Below are 21791 nucleotides of genomic sequence, written 5' to 3' on the forward strand. Positions count from 1 at the left end.
CCTCGTTTGCATAGGAACTGAAAGATTGTTCGAATGTTTGGTGCTGCTTATATATTAGTACCTTATAATAAGTTGGATACCAAGCTAATAGAAAAGGCTTGCCTGTGATAGGGTTCTTTTCTTCTTCTGGTACGGATATTTTGATTTTCATTGTTGTTTATTATACCTAATATTTTTTACGTGTTTCTTTTGTATGTGTCTTCTATCTATTTACCATTGTTACTACTATTACTACTGCTAACAACTCGCCACAACAACAAGCTGTATGATGCCAACACAGCTACGCACGCCCCTCCTTCATCCCAATCTATTCGAAGTGCCCCTCTATACACTCTCATTGGAAGTTCCCATTTTGCTTAAATCTTTCCTTACGACTTCCTTCAACCCCATCCGATGACGAACTGCTTTCTGTTTAGCCCTAGACAGTTGGCCAAAAAGGAGAATCTTTGGCAATCTGTCATCCTTCATCCGTAGAACATACTCTACCAGTCTCACCCTTTCTCTCTCATTATTGCCCTAGAAAGCGGGATTGAATAAAATTTTTCGTACAGCCTACAGTTTGAAATGCGGTCAGTCAGTCGGGTACCCAAAACAATCCGTATGAAATTTCTCCGAAAAATATCTAACACATCTTCCTCTGTTTTCCGGAGTGTCCATTCTTCAGAACCGTATTTGACACACCACTGTAGCTTCCAATATTCTAATCTTGGTTTTCAGACCCATCTTCCTACTCTTCTAAACATTTTTTAAATGTGAAAAAAACCCTGGGCCCCCGGCTATTCTACTTTTACAATTTTCACTGCTCTCATTGTCTTTACTAATGGTACTATCAAGGTAAGTGAAGCTCTCCACTTGATTGATGTTCTTGTTACCTGGTATCACCTCTTCATCATAATTTCTGCCTAGTCTAAGCAACTAGGACCTCTTGTTCTTCTTCGTTTGTTCCTCTTTATATTAGAAATGGTTAATTTATTTTAATAGGAATATTATAGCAATGCGGGTATATTTTTCTATAATTTCAAAAGAATATTCAGAATTCGAGTTTGTACCCATTCTGTAGTGCTAAAATCATACTTTCTTCTTCTTGTATTCCTAAATTTCAGGCACCAGTTGTTTTCGAGTGCTTCAATTCTTTTACTTCGTCCCATCACGGGGTTATAAAGGTCTGTTAAATATTCCCTTGAAGGGGTCGACAGAGAATGTCTTGAGAAAAACTTCCTAAGGATGATTGTTCCTAACCAAATAGTAATACCAAATAAGGCTAATTTCTAAATCTGCACGATCGTGCTTTGTGAGTTCGTGTCCGTCCTGTCGGCTGTCAATGAGGGGGGGGAGGATGACAAAATGCTAAAGATTCATAGAATGAGCTGAATTAATGTAATTATAGAAACATAGAAGTGGTTTCAACGGCAGGTTTTGAGTACCAGTATAACAATGGGTCTGATGCAATAATTCTTAGGTGAAATTGTTTAGCTGGGTGGTAGAAAGCTTTTGCAGCGACGAATGGTTCTCAGTTGTCATTCGCAGGAGGCTCTCAACCGATGGAAGTGGGTGTTCAAGGAGAGCTCGGTGAAGAAGTAGAATCTCACGAGGTTAAGCTTATCGACCCCTTTTAGAGCTTCATCGTTGAAGAAGAAGTTTGAGTGTGTGCGTGGCACTTTTGGTTGGAAAAATAGCAGCTTGATAGTTTTCAATGTATCCAAATTGACTTTTCTTGCCTTAGATTTCTTTTCCATTATCTAAGGACCCACCTGTAGAGACACAGAGGCTTGAGTTGGGTATTGAGTAGACTTCCAAATGTGTCGTAGTATCGTCAACAAAATGATGATGAGAACTTGCCCGGTTGACCCCTAAATCATTTGCTTAAATCAATTAAAACCGATATTATGTTTACCAATAGAAAGCAAGGAATTCATAGTGTGAATCCCTTATAAGTTCAATTGTGAATTTCTAAGCAGTGGCGTGATAAGGATTTGTTTTAGAATTGAGTTCAAATAGAATTTGAGACTCAAATTTACATTTGTTCTAAGTTGTGTTGTATTTTATACTCCTCTCTCGATTCCACCATAGTAGATCCGGTGAGATATCTTTCAAAAGGAATTAATAGTTAGAGTGTTCTTTGTAAGTGACAACTAGTTCTAGCGCTCTTTAAATTAGAAGGAAGCCCCCTAACCTAACAGACATCCAATCAACATTTTGTGATAGCAATTTAGTTCAGTATAGTTTTAAGGTTCAATAACTATGCATTCTAGAATGACAAGACCCCTCACAGCCCCTGGGAAAAGAGCTGTAAGTTATAAATTGCACATTTTTTACACTTAGCATTTGTTATTTGGAAATATACAGAAATATTTTGAGAAGAAATTTCTACGGGGAAGATTTCTACGTGGGGAGGAGAGTACTGGGAATTTCTCACAGAAGAAGGAGGGAGATTCGAAATCAAATATAAGGAATACATTTTTTAAACTGCCATTTAAGGAGTAACTTTAAGACGAAGAGGAATTATTCTGTATATGAGGAAGGACACCCTCCTTCTGTTCCTTGATCTTTACGGATAAGTTTGACTTTTTTTTACAATTCTTTAAGAAAAACTGCTCAAACAGATGGGCCGTTGAATTTGGATAATAAGCATTTTGAATGAACTAATTCTAAAGTGAGAGGTTGAGGAGGGGACTGGTTTCTGATCATTTAACGTTTTATCGTTTCTCCTTACTTTCAGTCGAAATAAATTATTTCTAATTTAAATTCTCAAAAGGAAGATTAGTAAGGAAAGGTAAATAAGGAGTATCTTTTTGTAATTGAATATAATTGAATTTAATTGAACGTAATTGTAATTTAACATCAGTTGTAATTGATGATTGTTAATCATCCCTTTGATAAACGCTTGGAAGGTAGTTTGTTGCAATTTTGTCAGTAGTGTGAACACCAATTATTAGAAATACTTTTAAATTTGATAACTATTTTACACACACACACACAAAAATAGGTAAATATAGATGCACATTTTATTAATTTGTCTTATAATTTGTGCTTCATTAGACATTTATTACAAAATAGATGACACTCGCACATCATTATAAATTTAAGTTTAAAGATTTTTAAGAATGAATTGAGTTCTTAGCTGTGCTAATTTTGATTCCTATTGATTCAATACATCATTCCATTTTGACGTTTTAATTGCAAGCTTGCTGTCATGCTTGATGATTGAATGTTATTATTCGCTGTTTTTTATTTGACAGAACTGTCGACAGATATTCAAACCGATACAGCATCCTGGACTGGAACGTAAAGCTACAGTAAATGTCATAAAGATACATTGTTAAGAGTTGGAGGGCAAGGATTTGTTTTATTTTCTTCATGTAGATACAAATAAAAATTATTTTTTAAAGTTTTGAGGAGGGGAATTATTTGGCCTTTTTTCATTGAGAATGCCAAAAAAGGGTTATATCTAAGTCCAGGGGGCAATTACCTCCCCTTTTCTCACCTAATATGGTACGCTTGTGCTAGAACTACTTTTTTGGGTGCATGGTTTGTGTTTTTGGCACCATTTATGATGAAAAATATCCTCCTGCGCGCCGCTGTCTTTTGATCTTTTAAATTTTTATAAAACAGAGTCCTAAAATGCCCAGAACAGAAACATTATCTCGTTCTCTTTGGTGCCTGTCTATCATTTTCAATTGTAGCAACGGTAAATTCTTCACATGTCCCCTTTTTCTTAAATGGTCAACCATAGCTAATTCAACAGGTTTTAAAAAACTTCGAAGCTATCTTTTTAGGAACTTTTCATGTTTTTTTTTTACAGTAGGCACTGTTATAGGTGATGAGGAATTATATACAAATTCGACACATTTGTGACAAGAAAATTAAGTCAATTAATTGCTTCTTCGAGTTTTTATTTCGGTCCAGGAGGTATGTCTTCAATGACTGAATGGTCAGACATTGGCGTGAGGAAACTTTTCTGATGCCTACAATCAAGGGTCGCCTAATTGATAAACTGCTTTTCTTTTTTAATATGTTACTTTATTCAACCCTAATTCAAAACTCTATAAACAAAAATCCTTACTGTTGAAATCATACTACTACTACTACTACTAATAACTCACTGCAGCACCAAGCCGCCTGAGGCCAACACAGCTACGCACGCTCCTCCTCCGACCTAATCTATTTAAAGCCTCCCTCTTTACACCCTCCCAGGAAGTTCCCATTTCCTTTAAATCTTTATTTATGACATCCTCCCAACCCAGACAAGGACGACCTGCTTTCCGTGTAGCCCCAGACGGTTGGCCAAAAAGGACAATCTTCGGTAATCTGTCATAAGCAGACGACAACGTATAATGATAGCCATGATAATAAATGAAAGGACATTCTGAACTTTCACGAATACATTCGAAAAAGGAAGAAGCTTTACGACGATAGAATTTCAGCTAGAATTTTAGACTTAGTTTAAACGCTGGGAAAATCCTCATTTTCAACTCATTTTCAATCAACGTTAGTAACGTTGATAGTAGCATTGTTAGTAACGCTGGGAAAATCCTCACAGCTGAGTTATAGATGTCAATCACATGGGTAGTGAGAGGATAAAATACTATATTTAGAAAGGTAAAATAGCAAAACAGGTTATTTTTACAACATCTGGGTGAAATTGATACTATGTTTAGAGACTTACATTGTGTATTTTCTTTCATGTTGATTTTTTGGAATATTTCTGGGAAATGGAGGCATTTGAGATATATATTTTTCTTTTATGATTTTATTCAACCTTTTCATACTCTTTATGTAAAAATTTTGCTGTCTATTTTTTCTTTTATCTTCGTATTACCAGTATGTAAGAGCCCAGCTTCCTATTCGAAGGGCGACGAAGTGCATCCAATTTCAGGTTTTTCCTTATTTATTATTCAAGAACAAATCTTAAAAATTCAAGAAATTTCTGGAGAGATAAAATACAATTTCAATGGGAAAATCAGTGATGCAAACTATGATTATCCCTTTTTTCTTTTTTTTTTTTTTTTTTTGAAGCCGGTGAAATCAAACAGTTCGTGGTAACAAACTGTAGTAAGGAGCGACCCGACTCAATAGTAACCAAAACTCCAATATTTTTTTTTTTGATACCAATAGTTACATCAAAAGAATTCCGTTTTAATGCTGATTTAAAATATATAATTTTCCTCAAGCTTAGTCTTACTCATCAAAAGTTACGAGCCTGAGAAAATTTACCTTATTTTAGAAAATAGGAGGAAACACTCCCTAAAAGTAATACAATCTTGATGAAGATAACACCATCAGATTCAGCGTATCAGAGGATCCTATTTTAGAAGTTGCAAGCTGCTGTCTACAAAAATGTTTAATTTCACACTTTTTGCCAGAAGACAGATCATGGATGCGTTTTTTTTTCTTTTTTTTTCTTTTTTTTTCAGGGGTGATCTTATCAACTCATTGGTCCTATAATGTCGTGAAAGGGTTCATTCTAACGGAAATTAAAAGCTCTATAGCCCTTTTTAAGTGACCAAAAAAATTGAAGGGCACCTAGGCCCTCACCCACGCTTATTTTTTCATCAAAGATATCGGATCAAAATTCTGAGATAGCCATTTTATTCACCATAGTCGAATAATCTAATAACTATGTCTTTGGGGACGACTTGCTCCCCCACAGTCCTCGTGCGAGGGGCTGCAAGTTACAAACTTTAACCATTGTTTACATATACTAATGGCTATTGGGAAGTTTATAGACGTTTTCAGGGGGATTTTTGGTTTGGGGGGGGGAGTTGAGGGAGGTTACGTGGGGGATCTGTCCGTGGAGGAATTTCTTATGGGGGAAGATAATTTCAAAGAAGGGGGCGTAGGACTTTCTAACATTATAAAAAAAAACAATGAAAAAATAAATACGAAAAGTTTTTTGAACTGAAAGAAAGGAGCAGCATCAAAACTTAAAACAAACAGAAATTATAATATGAGGGGCTCCTTGTAATACCTCGCTCTTTACGCTAAAGTATTTTTAGTAATTTCAACTATTAATTCTAAGGCTTCTGTGATTCAAGGGTCATTCTTAAGGAATTGGGACAAAATTCAAGTTTTAGTGTAAAGAGCGAGGTATTGACGAGGAGGTGAACCCCCTCATATGCGTAATAAAAACATACAGAAGTTCGTTACGTAAGTTAATTCGTAAGTTATGTATTTTTTTTACTATTGAAAACGTTCGTAAAAAATTAAAAGTTCTAGTTGCCTTTCTAAGTAATCAAGAAATTGGAGGGCAACTAGGCCTCCTCCCCCGCTACTTTTTCCCTAAAATCTTCCGATTAAAACTATGAGAAAGTCGTTTAGCCAAAAACAAAATAATATCCAAATTTCGTTTTAATTACTTATGTGCGGAGAGCCAAAATCAAAACATGCATTAATTTAAAAACGCTCAGAAATTAAACTAAAAAAACAAGTTTTTTTAACTGAAAGTAAGGAGCGACATCAAAACTTAAAACGCACAGAAATTACTCGTATATGAAAGGGGCTTCCTATCCTTAATGCCCCGCTCTTTACGCTAAAGTTTTTTACTGTTCTAAAAAGTAGAGTTAAGAGAAAGAGTCAAACTTTAGCGTAAAGAGCGGGCCGTTGAGGAGGAAAAGCCCCTTTCATATATGAGCAATTTCTGTTCGTTTTAAGTATTGATGTCGCTCCTTACTTTCAGTTAAAAAAACTTGTTTTTATTTTAATTTAATTAATATACAAAGACTATACGGAAACCTGGAGGTAAACAAGCTTTGCTGGTGAGTCAGAATTTGCAAAAATATACTTAAAATTTACAGAAAATTTTACAAAGAGTGATTCCAATTCCATTTATGCAACAGAAGTGTTTCATAAATTGAATAAGAATGTGTGGACATCTTGCTCTTTTCCTATTTAAACTCAGAACAACTTTCAATTTGGAACATTTATATCATTTTTATCATTATTGTTTTTTTTATCATTATTTAAGTGAATGGAGCACTATATCTGAATGAGAAGAGAAATACACTTAACATAAGGAACAAATCCACGCAAATACTACGATATTATGACTATAAAAAGAAAATATAAAAGATAATCGTCGAAATTTGCGTTAAGTTAATAAGTTTATTAGTCCACATTCACGAACAAATAAATAAATTAAACAACACTTTCGTGCTGGAAAAAATTATTTGAGGTTTTCCGGTCGTGCGAAAGTCCACAGAACGTTCAAAATTCGGGTTTCTCGCTATATCCGGTCTCTCTGCAAGAATAATTCCCAGTATGGGGCAATGGTGCCATAATCTTCTTCTTCTTATAAGTTATCTCTCTAGTTTAGTTATATTTTCTCTTGTTATTTATGTATTATGTAGTATAAGTCTTTAGTTTTTGGGTCGTTTTGTTAATTTCGTTTGCTTTTTCTTTTCTCCATAGTGTTATCTTTGTGGGTTAAAAATAAATGATGAACATGATGAATGGGAAACATGAGCAGCGGTCTATACTGTGTTTGTAAATATTTCTAGTTATTAATGCAGCTTTAATTCGTCTGTTCTACTGATCTGTTAGTCTATTTTATTATAATGTTTTTATTTGTTATGTTAGCTTTGTTGTGCTTGCCATTGTTGAGTTATGTGTACTTTTGTTTTTGCTTTGTTTATTAATTTTTTTTCTGTACTCCACTGTTTATACTTTTTGTATGTTTGTGAGTAATAAATATTATTATTATTATTATCATTATCATTATTATTATTATTATTATTATTATTATTATTATTATTATTATTATTATTATTATAAATAAACCAAAAATAAATACACAACAACCTACATATATATATATATATATATATATATATATATATATATATATATATATATATATATATATATATATATATATATATATATATATATATATATATATATATATATGTGAAAAAATAGATAAATAAATAAATAGCGGAATTAAAAAAATAATAGAAAAATACAAATATCAAACAAAAAAAATAATAAATCCAGTCTCTATTACTCTTCAATACTCAACTCCCCCTCCCCTCTCCCCCGTGCAACAGACCCCTCTTTAACTGGAAACACTGTAACTCAACCCCCGTGCAACTCAACCCTAATCAGCTAAACCCATTTTTCATCCACAATTCAAATCAAACCCACAACTCACGTGCAAGTCTTACCCATCAAACGTTACGAGCCAGACAAAATTTGCCTTATTTTAGGTAATAGGGGAAAACATCCTAAAAGTCTAGAATCTTAACGAAAATCACACCTTCGGATTCAGCGTATCAGAGAACCGTATTGTAGAAGTTTCAAGCTCCTATCTACAAAAATGTGGAATTTTGTATTTTTTGCCACAAGAGAAATCACGGATGCGTGTTTATTTGTTTGTTTATTTTTTTATTATTATTTTTTTCTCAGGGGTGATCGTATTGATCTATTGGCCCTAGAATGTCTCGAGAGGGCTCATTCTAACGGAAACTAAAAGTTCTAGTGCTCTTTTTAGTGGCCGGAAAAATGGGAGGGCACCTAGGCCCCCTCCTACGCACATTTTTCCCCGAAGTTTCACCCAGAACAGAATTTCAAGATAGCCATTCTGTTCGAATAACTCTGTCTTTGGGGATTACTTCATCTCCCACAGTCCCCGGGGGAGGGGCTGCAAGTTACAAACTTTGACCATTGTTTACATACAGTAGTGGTTGTTATTAAGCGTACAGACGTTTTCAGAGGACTTTTTCGCGTCGGGTGGGAATGGGTAGGGTTGGGTTACATGGGAGGATCTTTCCATGGGTGAATTTATCATGAGAAAAAAAATTCAACTGGAAGTAATGAGCAGCATTAAAACTGAAAACGAAAAGAAAATATTACGTATATAAGGGGGTTCGTCTTCCCCGCAATGTCTTGCTCTTTACGCTAAAACATTTTTAGTAATTTCAACTATTTAGTATTTTTAGTAACAGTCCTTCTTAAAGAATTGGGACAAAATTCAAGCTCTAGTGTAAAGACCGAGGCATTGATGAGGGAGCGAACCTCCTCATATACGTTTACTTAAGTTAATCCGTAAGTTACGTATATTTATTACTAACAAAAACGTTCGTAAAAAAATAAAAAATTATAGTTGCATTTTTAAGTAACCAAAAACTGGAGGGCAACTAGGCCTCTTCCCTTTACACCTTTGTTTTATCAAAATCGTTTGATCAAAACTATGAGAAAGCTATTTAGCAGAAACTATTAATGTGCAAACTTCGTTTTAATTATTCGTGTGTAGGGAGCCAAAATCAAAACATACATTAGTTTAAAAACGTTCAGAAATTAAACAAAAAAAGAAAGTATTTTAACTGGAAGTAAGGAGCGACTTTAAAGCTTCAAATGAACAGAAATTGTTCCGCATATATTAGAAGTTGTCCCCTCCTCAACGCCTCGCTCTTTAAGCTAAAGTTTTTTATTGTTTTAAAAAGTAGAGTTGTGACAAAGAGTCAAACTTTAGCGTAAAGAGCAAGGCGTTGAGGAGGGGACAACCCCTTTCATATACGCAACAATTTCTGTTTGTTTTAAGTTTTAATGTCGATCCTTACTTGCAGTTAAAAAACTTGTTTTTATTTAATTACTCATTAGTATAACTCTTAAACCCTCTAAATTAAACGAAGCTTTCAGGATTGGGTTTATCGCCAAAAGCATGGTCCAAAAAAGCTTGGGTAAGGATTTGCCAAGGGGCAAATAAATGAACTGATTTTACAATTATAATTGATTCCCGAAGCTCTTTCAGTTTGACTTCTGAAGTTATGTAAAAGTATTTTGTTGTGTCTGTGTCATTCTGATGTCTGAATTTGCTATAACTAAATTTCAACGTGGTGGAAGTGTCTTAATCTTGAATGGATTTTCCATAGAAACGTTAAGAATGGCCCCATCTTATGGAGATGTCGTAGGTGTGCTACATATAAATCTTCAGCTACTAGGAACACATTGTGACACAACCACGTGACCACATACACTCTGGTGATCCATTAAACATACAAAAGAATCAGGTTCTAGCTAAATTTAAAGGTCCAGCCGCAGCAACAAGTGTTTCTAGAAATGTCCTAGATGTACATTTGAGAAATTTGAATGAAGATGTAATAACCAGACTACCAAAAAAAGCTCAATTGAATAAACTATTCGGAGGGAGAGGCAGAACAAAAAAATTGAGCAAAGAGAGCGACAGTCGAGCACTTTTTCTATTCCCCAAAAATATAAGGATTTATTTCTCATTGACTCCGGAGAAAATGATGATGAATGAATTTTGGTTCTGACAAACAATATTAAACCGAAACTTCTTGAAAGATCGCAATTAATACTCTATGACGGAACCTGTAAGTGTGTATCACGTGTATTTATCCTACTTTACATTATACATGGAAAAGTAGGAGATGCTTGCCCCCCTTGTCTAAATTTCCTTCTAACTAACATGGCAGAAAAAACCTACAAAATGAAGGTTTAATATTTTCAGCAAGTAGCTCTTCTAACCAATCCGAGTAAAATATTGCTGGACTTTAAGGCAGCAGCAATTAATGCATTTAAGCAAGGCTTTCGAAACGCATACATATCGGAATGGTTTTTATGGCACCTGGTATTAACCAAGTGACATATAGCGATCGCAAATTCTGTCGGTCTGTCTGTCGGTCTGTCCCGGTTTTGCTACTTTAGGTACCTCCAGGTAAGCTAGGACGATGAAATTCGGCAGGTGTACCAGGGACCACACCAGATTAAATAAGAAATAGTCGTTTTCCCGATTTGACCATCTGGGGGGGGAGTGGGGGCCGGTTAATTCGAAAAAAATAGAAAATATGAAGTGTTTTAACTTAAGAGTGATGAGATCTTAATGAAATTTGATGTTTGGAAGGATAGTGTGTCTCAGAGCTTTTATTTTAAATCCCGACAAGATCTGGTGACATTGGGGGGAGTCGGAGGGGGGAACCTAAAATCTTGGTAAACGCAAGTGGAGGGATCAGGATGAAACTTGGTGGGAAAAATAATCAGAAGTACGAGATACGTGATTGAGACAACTGGAACGGATCCGCTCTGTTTTGGGGAGTTGGGGGGAGGGTTATTTCTGAAAACTTAGAAAAAAGAGGTATTTTTAACTGACGAATGGGTGATCGGATCTCAATAAAATTTGATATTTAGAAGGATATCGTGTCTCAGAGCTCATGATCGGATCCGGTGACATTTGGGGAATTAGGGGGGACCTTCAATCTTGGAAAGCGCTTAGAGTGGAAGGATCGGGATGAAACTTGGTGGGAAAAATAATCAGAAGCCCTAGATACGTGATTGACATAATCGGAATGAATCCACTCTATTTGGGGGAGTTGGGGGGGAGGGTTAATTCTGAAAAATTAGAAAAAATTACGTATTTTTAACTTACGAAGGAGTGATCAGATCTCAATGAAACTTCATATTTAGAAGGACCTCATAACTCAGATCTCTTATTTTAAATCCCGACCGGATCCAGCTTCATTTGGTGCAAGGGGGGCAGTTGGGGGGGTTGTAAATCTTGGAAAATACTTAAAGTGAAGAGATCAGGATGAAACTGGGCGGGAAGAATAGAAACAAGTCCAAGATAGGTCACTGTCATAACCGGACCAGATCCGCTCTCTTTGGTGGAGTTTGGGAGGGGGAAAAAATTCGGAAAAATTAGAAAAAAATGAAGTATCTGTAACTTACGAACGGGTGATCAGATCTTAATGAAATGTGATATTTGAAAGGATCGTGTGCTTTAGAACTGCTATTTTGAATTCCGACCAGATCCTCTGACATTGGGGGAGTTGGAGGGGGGAAACCGGAATTCATGGAAAACGGGAAAATTGGGGTATCTTTATTTTACGAATAGGTGATCGGGCCTCAAAGAAACTTTATATAAAGAAGGATCTTATGCTTCAGATGCTCCATTTTCGACTCAAATCGGATCCGGGGACATGGGGTTTGGAGGGGGAACAGAAATCTTGGAAACGCTTAGAGTGGAGAGATCGTGATGAAACCTGATGGGAAAAATAATCACAAGTTCTAGATACGTGATTGAATTATTGGAATGGATCCGTTCTCTTTGGAGGAGTTGGGAGATTTAATTGGGAAAAATTAGAAAAATCGAGGTATTTTTAACTTAAGAACGGGTGACCGGATCATCTAGTTCCATAATTTTCATCTTCATAATTTTAGCTTACAAGTGGTTGCAATAGAAGCAGCAGTCCAACTAGTAGTAGTTGTTGTTGTTGTTGCAGTAGCAGCAGCAGTAAAGCTAATTAAAATAGTAAAAGCAGTAGTAGCGTGCACAGAGCCGGATTTAAAGCTTTGACGCTTCTAGAACCAAGTGTTTTCGCTGTTCCGTTTTTGCAAGATCTTCGGGGTTATTCCAAAAAATTTGGGACTAAGGGATGGAATTAACAGAACACAACTTATATGTGAAAAATGATGAAAGAGAGGGGTAATACAAAACTCTCAGCTACCATTCTTGGGAGACATCTGAAAGTTTAGAAGTGATCATGGAATCACAATGTTATTCTAAAGTCACTTTTCTGTGATCAGGCAGCGTGGCGGCAGAGTGCACCTGGCGACGATAAATCACATCAGTCCAGTTTTGACAGGAAAAAATTATTCAGTAATAATTTATTCTGTCTCCTGCATTATGCGCCCCTAGGTCCAGACCTAGGGACCTAGTTGTAAATCCAGGCTTGAGTGTCGATATTTCCTTTAGGTGAATTGACTTCCCTTTAAGCATCCTCTGAAAGTTTCAAATGAATACAGAAATCCCTTTTTGGGATACACCATTTTTATTATCTACATGCACACAGTCTCTTTTGATTTAGTTCAAGTTCCCCCTCAAATTCCCCATTCTTTAAAATTTTCAACTTGATATGCGTAGCCTTAATAGTACTACCGTACTTTAAAAGTAGTAGAGGTCGTAATAGGAGCAGTAGTAGCAATAATAGTGTTGAATTAGTAGTAGTAGTAACAGTAGCAGCAGTCTAAATAGCAGTAGTAGCAGGTACATACCCCAGAAGTTTTATCTCGATACGGTAAGCCGTTCCAAAAAAAAATTCCTGATACACCTATATCAGCAATCTGTAGGTCACTTCAAGTTATCAATTGTTAAAATTTAAGGTTTTTATAAAAGGGATAGTGTCAAAATCTTTGAAGGAGGCTGATTTGGATATTGAAAATTCAGGTTCAATTTTGAAGAATCAGGTGTAATCAGAGGACAATCAGCCTCTCTCTTAACTGACATATTCCCCTCAACTCCATCCGATCCAAATTTAAGAAAAGACTATTTTTTTTCAAAAAAGTCTAAAGGTCAAATAACCATGCATTTGGGGTTAACAAGCCCACTAGCAGCTCCTTGGACAAGGGCTGTAACTTAAGCTAGCTGGTCATTGCTAACACATAAGGTTTTACTGGAAAAGATTTTTGTATGAACTTTTTTTGGGGGGGGAGGAATCATTCGATTGAAAATCAAAAGTTCCAGTTCCCTTTTTTTTGTCTTTCCCGGGGATGATTGTGTCAAACCACTGCTCCTAAAATATCGGGAAAGGCTTCATTCAAACGGAAACTAAAGTTCTAGTGCCCTTATTAAGTGACCTAAAATATTGGAGGACAACTAGGCCCCTTCCCCCACTCTTTTTGTCAAAATTATCCGATCAAAATTTTTAAATAGCCATTTTGTTCATCATAATTGAAAGGCCCAATAACTATGCCTTTGGATACAACATGGTCCCTTCACAGCCCCAGGGGAAAGGTCTTAAAATTATAGAATTTACCCATTGCTTACGCACAGTATTTGTTATTGGGAAGTATGCATACATTTTCGGGTGGGTGGGGGATGAAGTTTTTGCTGGGGGTTTTCGCAAGGGGAATTTTGTATTGGAAGGGAAGTTTCCAGGGGTAAAATTGTCAGGGAAAATTTTATATTTGAATAATTTGCCAGAATTCCTGCAAAAATTCTTTTTATATGTCCTCATTTCTCTTTTTCGTCTCAATTTTACGCTAGGAGTTGCTAAGGGTAATTGTCCGGGTTAAATTTTCACCAAGATTGGATTGTCTAGAGAATATTTCCGTGGGGAGGGTAATTTCTCTTTGGAGGGGGAGGGTAGATATCCAGGCATTATTTAGAAAAAGATCAGAAATTAAATAAAAAACTGTTTTTTTACGGTTTAAAACCAACAAAATTATTACGTATAGTAAGGGAGTCGCCCCCTCCTAAAAACCTCGCTCCTTAAACTAAAGTTTGAATTCTTTCCCTGTTCTTTAAGAATGACTTCTGAAACGCAAGGGTCGTTTAATTAGAACAATAAATAGCTTTTTCAAAAGTATTAAAACAAACTTTAGCGTAAAGAGTGAGGTAGTGAGGAGGGGAAAGCTCTTCATAGACATAGCAATTTCTGTTCTTTTTAAGTTTTGATGTTACTCCTTACTTTAAGTTCAAAAAACTTGTTGTTTGTTTTTTATTTTAATCAACGAAAGAATGCAGTTCAAACCAAAATAAAATTGAAAATAATAGTCACATTTAAAAAAGATAACGCACGGTGCTATAGTTGAGTAAATGAGACAAATAGAAAAAAAAACAGAAACTGAAATGAATTCAGCTGTGCTGCTAGGGGGACAGGGTGGGGCAGCTGCCCCTGGGCAAATCCTCTAAGAAGAAGCACAATTGATTTCTGACTTTTTTGGGTTCTTTTTGTTTTTTTTAATTAATACTATAATCTGGTTGGAGTGATAGTTGGGAAGGGGGAAATCGATATTGTCCAGAGACACTAAAAATTCTAGATACGCTTTTGAGTAAATGATCAATTAAAATTAGAAAGGAATTGAAATTACCACAGACCGGAGTATGGTTCTCCCCAACACTCCATCAAGGGCCAGAGTGCCCTTTTCAGCTGACTAAAAACGGATTATATTTCAAGCAGTGGGTTTTTTATTTATCATAATACTAAAAACAGCACATCAAAAAATAAAACATATCAAGGCTAAACAAGGGTGGTATAATCCCTTTTTCCCTTTCAATCCTTCTACACGGCCTAGGTGTCATTTATATTTTATTGAAAACGATATGTATTTTGAACAATGTTTCTTGTGCGAAAAAATCTGCAGAAACAAAAGAAAAAACTGAAAATCACCATATCTATCAAGATTACTGGAAAAGTCACGAGAGTTGACGTATTGTATAACATATAAAATCATTAGTTCCTGAAAACCGTGCAAGGATTTGATTTTCTAGTGCTACAATTATAAGAGGAAAATCTTTAAAATATTTTTTTGAATTCAGTGAATCGCAGATGGCACTACGGAACTTTAGAAGGGTCAGGTAGCGGTAGTTCTACTTCTATTTGTGGTAATTTCTATTCTTTTCAAGTTTGACTTGGGAATTCATTCTACCTTGTTTCTTCTTTTTTTTTATCTGTCTTCACATCTAGGCACTTAAATCGTTCAATCTTAAGATTTTGGCACTATTAGCCCCAAACCAACTTTTAATTTATTCGCAACGAAGTATTTAGGTAAATAAAAAGACTATATTTATCTGGGCTATCAAAGGAGTATATCTATAAAATATAGATATACAGATATGAATAAAACCGATATATATAATAACATGGAGGATAGAATTAAGACTTTAAGGGAGATTTTGGAGAGAGCAAAAGGACTTCAGTTATTACGTTTAGGGTAAGGAATAAGAATGCTAAATTAATCTTATATCTCAAAATCTTTGCTAATTTTAAAAAGGAGAGAATTGTTTTTCTTAAGATTTTAAAACTTATGTCCGTAAGTCTTGGGGTCAAGTTGGCCATTATGCACAAGCAAAACCTGAAAAAAAATTAGTTTCAGCAAAAAGGAACCAAAACTTTTTTTGATCAAATGCCACTCACAATGTTTTTGTTCAGCCCATTTTTTTTTTTTAATCTGAATGCTTTTCAAAGAATTTTCTTACGTTATGTTTTGCATTACGTTAGGGTACGTCACATTGTGTTTAGGTTATAAACATGTTTTGTCTGCATGTCCTGTAAGTTACAAGCCTGTCAGAAACGAAAAAAATGTTAGGCCTCTTATGGAGTGCCACGAACTGACACTGCCAAAATTACTTTCAAATTTTGTTTTCTGCATAGGGTCCACATGGCCAAGATTTTTACGAATTTATTTTTGAGCCAATTGGTGAGACGAAGCTTAAGAACCCTTTTTCTACATTCCGAATATCTTATTCTTTTGGTCTGGATTGATGCCGTTTCTATTAAGAGCCTAAGACCATATTCTAACCATCCAAATTTTTAAAAGAATGGTAGCACCAATTCATTTTAATCGTTAATCTTGTGACTCTAAGAGACATTTTTCTAACTGGACTGGGTCGCGTAGCTCTTGAAGTCCTTAAATATTTCATGCCTTCAAGTAAGCTCATAGCTTAAATGCAGCTTGAATCATACGATATAAGGATGTTCTTGAAGCAAAAGATTACCCTATTTTGTCAGAAACAACGACACCAAGTATTAACACATTCTACCACCTTTACGTTGTCCCCACAACACACTCGCTAAACCAATCTGGGTGAGGCCAACATATTTATAAGCACTCTTTTTAATTACTTTTTATTGAAACCATTCACTCCTTAATCCTTTGCAAGTTCAAAATTCCTTTATATATTCTCTTACGACATTCTTTATTTCCGTTCAAGGACGTCCTGGTTTTGGTTTGGCCCCAATTGAACAACCAAAAAGTAAGGTTCTTAGCAGCCTATTGTCTTTCATCTGTAATTATTTGCCAAACCCTTCTTACCTCTCTTTCATCATAGCTCCAAACCATGGTGTTGATACACTTTTTTAAATAACTTATTGTACAGGTACAGTCCATGAAATAGACATCCCAAACTATTCTTGACAATTCCTTTGGAAATAGTGTAGCATATCTTTCAAAAGATTTACGTTTCAGAACTATAACTTACAGCCATCAATACCGAGGCTTCTTGTATTCTATTAGTGACTCTTAAATTAACCTTCGCATTCGTCCAATCTCCAAATCTTCAATTTTCACCTTTCCTCTCAAATTCCCGGTCACGTTCCTCATCCGCAGGCCACAGGCCAGCTATCCAGCTTTTCATTGATGGGTGCACAAATTTGCAAATAAAGCCATAAATAATGGGTTTTTTAAGAATAAGTTTTTAAATGGGGACACTTTCTTTTCTCATTTAAATGGAAAGAATAAAACGTTTGATAAAACGACACAAAAAATGAGCAATTAAAAAATCACCTCACGGGGAGCCCTGGTAATGACTTATGACGAAAATGGATTTCCTAGTGTGACACCAATCTTGACAGAATGCACTGAAGAACACCTAGCCTACAGGCTTAATGAAATCCCTTTGGACTTACCGAAGTTTTAAGATATGATTTTATTGTATAAAAGGTGGCTATCGCAATTATCAGTGGGTCAAATTCGCATTTTTGGGTCAAAACTGCTACTAAAAAAGAAAAGTAAATAAGCCGCAAACATAAATAAGGTAACGTCAAGAGCTAAACCAAAATTTTATGCAGAATATATAAAGAGAAAAACATGTTAGATATTAGGTAAAGAATATAAAAAGAACAACCACATTAAGAAAAAATTGACAAAAGTTAAGTCGACAAGGAATTTAGAAGGAAACCAAACCTTGGAAAGGCTTGACGATTGATTAATTATTTTTTCCCGTTATTTAGGGGTCTTGTCAGCTAGCTGACCAAAGGCCCAACATCAACTATTTTGTAGCCAACCTAGAAAGAACAATCGCTAATTAGAAACAGCCACGTGTCGTGGCAAGCTAGAATACCAGAGACGCTTTTTGCGAACCCACACTACAAAACACTTGAAGAATCTGAACGCTGTTACTGCAAAGAAGAAGAAGAAGATAAGGAATCATTTTGAAGAGACTGCTTTGCTGTTATAGCATGGGCTTTAAGACATAGCCTCTTTAGTCTGAAACAGAAATAAAGAAAAGGGCAATAAGTAGTGCAGTAATTTTTATTTGAATAAAATAATGACAGACACATGAAACCCACTCAAAATAAAAATATGACAAGTTCGGTCTAGTAGAAAATATATTTGTTACTTCCAAAAAATTAAAATATCCGTCTTTTCGACACTCTTACTTTTCAAACTTTTTTCCTCTTTCTAAAAAGAAATTCCCCTCTAATAAATCAGTTTTTTGGTAACAAGAAACTACATTAAAAACTGACACAAATCCATTTATTTTGTTTTTCCACTTGATTTGAAGCGACCTAATTTGTTGAGAATAAGCCACATAGAATGACATAGAAAAATAGATTCCATTGTTTCTGCAAGAAGCTTGTAGTTCCAGAACATTGATTGAGCTAAATGCAAAAAAAAAAAATCCGATTTGCTGAGGGATATGTAGATCTGCCATTTTAGTCCAGATTAAGTTTCTCGGCTGACATATTTTCTGATGTATAATGAACCAAGTGATATTCTATTATAAGATACCGACAGCACTATACATCACAGATACACCAGGTAAAAATTTGAACATCAAAATGTTAATATGGATATAAAAACTTTGTTTGAAAAGTGTTTCTTTCAAAAAAATTAGAAATGCAATGAGCTCTTTCAGTTGAACTTTTGCCGCTAGCATTTTGAGGTAGGCTCCAATTACTACAAAAAATTTTATACCCAGAGCGTAACACTTGACGTGACAGCTAGACGGAGCCTCCGCGTCTAAGTTGATCTCTTACTGACAAACAGGGTTTGGCGTTTACTTTTAGTGATATAATGGTTAGATGGTTCACTTTGAGAAGCTATTTTAGCGAGTTCGAATTGGGATGTCCTCTGAAGAATACTCTTCATTCCTTCCCTCCTCCCCGCTCTAACGGAAAACGCCAAAACACTACCTAGTTGACAAGGAACGAGGTGGGGTATGAAATATTACGGATACTCTTTCCAAATCTTCGTTCGAGAATATAGGCTTTAGATTAAAGGGCTGGACATACGTACCTTTTTTCGGTGTCGGTTTGCAAAAAAATCGTGAACGCATAAGAAAGAATATTCTCAATTGTTTCCTTCTTTTCAGCATTAAAATAAAAGGAACTAAATAATAATAGTAATAATAATAAATAAATATTTAATAATAAAAAAAATATAATTTAATAAGGAAATAATTTAAAATTTAATTAAAATCTTTCTAATGCAATAAAAATTTTAAAAGAACAAAATTTTTGACAAAAAGAAACTAAATCATGATAATAAAAGAACTAAATATAAGTTCAGATCAATCATGAAACTATTGATAACCTGAAGTTGACTACTGATGTCTATGATGTTTAACTTTGAAAATCTCGTACAAAGGGCCCACTGAACTGCTGAAATCAGTGCCAAAAGAAGTGTGTCGAGCCCCTAAGATCCCTTGATCAATCACAAATATCTTAGTCTGTGCTTCAAGAAGAAGTGCATTTTTCCTGGTCCTTTTCAGTCATCTGTGGGTGAGACATTCAGACGTTTTTATTCAGTCGTGCTGATATCCGAAGCTACAGTACTAGGTGCAGATTCTTTAGACAAGAAACGTTCAGTGGGCAAAACGCTTGCACTCTTCTAGAAGGCTGAGGATAGCTTTGGTATTAATTAAATCTACGTAAGACAGTAGTGATTATTCATTTTATATAAAGTTCCTGCCATTTATATAAGGACTCAGCTCCCTATGATGTCTTTCACAGACGGATAAGGCCTTGAACCCCAACCCTTCCGAAGTGCGTGCCTTTTATAGGCTCAGAGCCTAAAGGCAGTGGAGCCTTTGTATTTGTGTCTATCAGCGTCATATATTGTTTACGTTTTTTTTATCGGAAATAAAATAAAAAAATAACAAGTTTTTTCACCTAAAACTAAGGAGCAACATTAAAACTTAAAACGAACATAAATTATTACGTATTAGAGGGGGTGTCCCCTCCTCAGCACCTCGATCTTCACTCTAAAACTTTTCTATACGTAAAAAACTAATTTGTTCCAATTAAATGATCCTTCCGTTTCAGGAAATCGCTTTTATAGAATTAGGACAAAATTTAAACTTTAGCATAAATAGCGAGATGTTGAGGAGGGGGCGAACCCCATCATTTAAGTAATAATTTCTGTTCGTTTTAAGTTTTAATGTTGCTCCTTACTTTAAGTTGAAAAAACTCGTTTTTAAAAATTTAATTTCGGATCAGTTTGTAAATAACGCCAGGATATCCACAGAAAAATCCCCCTCCCCAGGGAAATATCCTCTGGACAATTCAACCCTGGCAAAAATTTACCCTGGAAAATTAAACTTAACATCTCCACACGTAAAATTGAATCGGTAAAGACTACTACTACTACTAATAACTCACTGCAGCACCAAGCCGCCTGAGGCCAACACAGTTAAGCACGCTCTTCCTCCAACCTAATCTATTTAAAGCCTCCCTCTTTACACCCTCCCAGGAAGTTCCCATTTCCTTTATATCTTTATTTATGACATCCTCCCAACCCAGACAAGGACGACCTGCTTTCCGTGTAGCCCCAGACGGTTGGCCAAAAAGGACAATCTTCGGTAATCTGTCATCCTTCATCCGTAGAACGTGGCCTAGCCATCTCAACCTTTCTTTCATTATAGCCCCAGAAAGCGGGATTGAACCACACTTTTCGTACAACCTACTGTTTGAAATACGGTCAGTCAGCCGGGTTCCCAGAACAATCCGTAGGTAATTTCTCTGGAAAACATCTAGTAAATTTTCATCTGCTTTTCGGAATGCCCATGCTTCAGAGCCATATTTGACCACTGTCATCACTGTAGCTTCCAATATACTGATCTTGGTTTGTAGACTTATCTTTCTATTCTTCCAAACTTTTTTGAACTGTGAAAAAACACCCTGAGTCTTAGCTATTCTACTTTTAACATCTTCACTGCTCCCACCATCTTTACTAATAATACTACCAAGGTAACTGAAGCTCCCAACCTGATCAATCTTTTCGTTACCTAATGTCACCTGTTCATCTTCACTTATTCCTAGCCTTAGTGACTTAGTCTTCTTAACATTAATTTTCAAGCCTATTTTAGCACCCTGAACTCGTAAAACCTCTAAAAATTCGTTCATTTTGCTCACACTTTCATCTAATATGCTTAAATCATCAGTATAATCTAAGTCCAGGAGCGTTCTTCCTCCCCATTTGATTCCATGGTCACCAATTGCCTTTCTTGTGCTCCTTAAGACGAAGTCCATCAAAATGATCCATATAAAGGGGGATAGAACACAACCCTGCTTAACTCCTGATTTAATACAAAACCAGTTGCTAACCTCATTTCCTACCTTAACGGCAGCAGTATTATTCTCGTACATAGCGCAAATCACTTTAGTGTATTTTTCAGGTATACCATATAACGACAAGACCTTTGTTAACGCTGTTCTATCAACAGAATCGAAAGCTTGCTCATAATTGATAAAACTGAGGACCAAAGGTGTTTGACAACGAAGGGACTTCTCAATTATTAACCTAAGAGTGAAAACATGGTCGACACATCCTCTACCTTTTCTAAAACCGCATTGTTCTTAGAGAAAGCAAGAAATAGAAAGAAATTTCGTATAGGAATTCTGGCAAATCCCCCCAGCGTAAAATTTTCCCTGAAAAGTTCAACCCCCTGAAAACTTCCTTCTCCGTGGAAAATACTCCCCGTGCAACCCCCCTCCAGGCAGAAAATTCGTCCTCCCCTCCCGACTCAAATAAATTTATGCGAACTTCCGAATAACAAATACTGTACGTAAACAATGGGCAAATCTTAGAACTTAAAAACCTTCCCCCTGGGG

The 21791-nt window shown here is 35.6% G+C and overlaps 1 long non-coding RNA gene across 2 annotated transcripts in view; it reads right to left on the bottom strand.

Moving 5' to 3' along the window:
- Positions 1-21791, bottom strand: part of LOC136037875 (uncharacterized) — a 155514-nt gene that overhangs the window by 70199 nt on the left and 63524 nt on the right. The window contains exon 4 of one of the 2 annotated variants that reach the window (XR_010620066.1): positions 15796-15810. The exons of the other annotated variant lie outside the window; for it this stretch is intronic. This is a non-coding gene — a long non-coding RNA (uncharacterized LOC136037875). Of the gene's footprint in view, positions 1-15795; positions 15811-21791 lie in introns of those variants that run through there. 2 annotated transcript variants of the gene reach the window in all.

This window comes from Artemia franciscana, chromosome 17 (assembly GCF_032884065.1).
Source record: "Artemia franciscana chromosome 17, ASM3288406v1, whole genome shotgun sequence".
NCBI classification, from domain to species: domain Eukaryota; kingdom Metazoa; phylum Arthropoda; class Branchiopoda; order Anostraca; family Artemiidae; genus Artemia; species Artemia franciscana.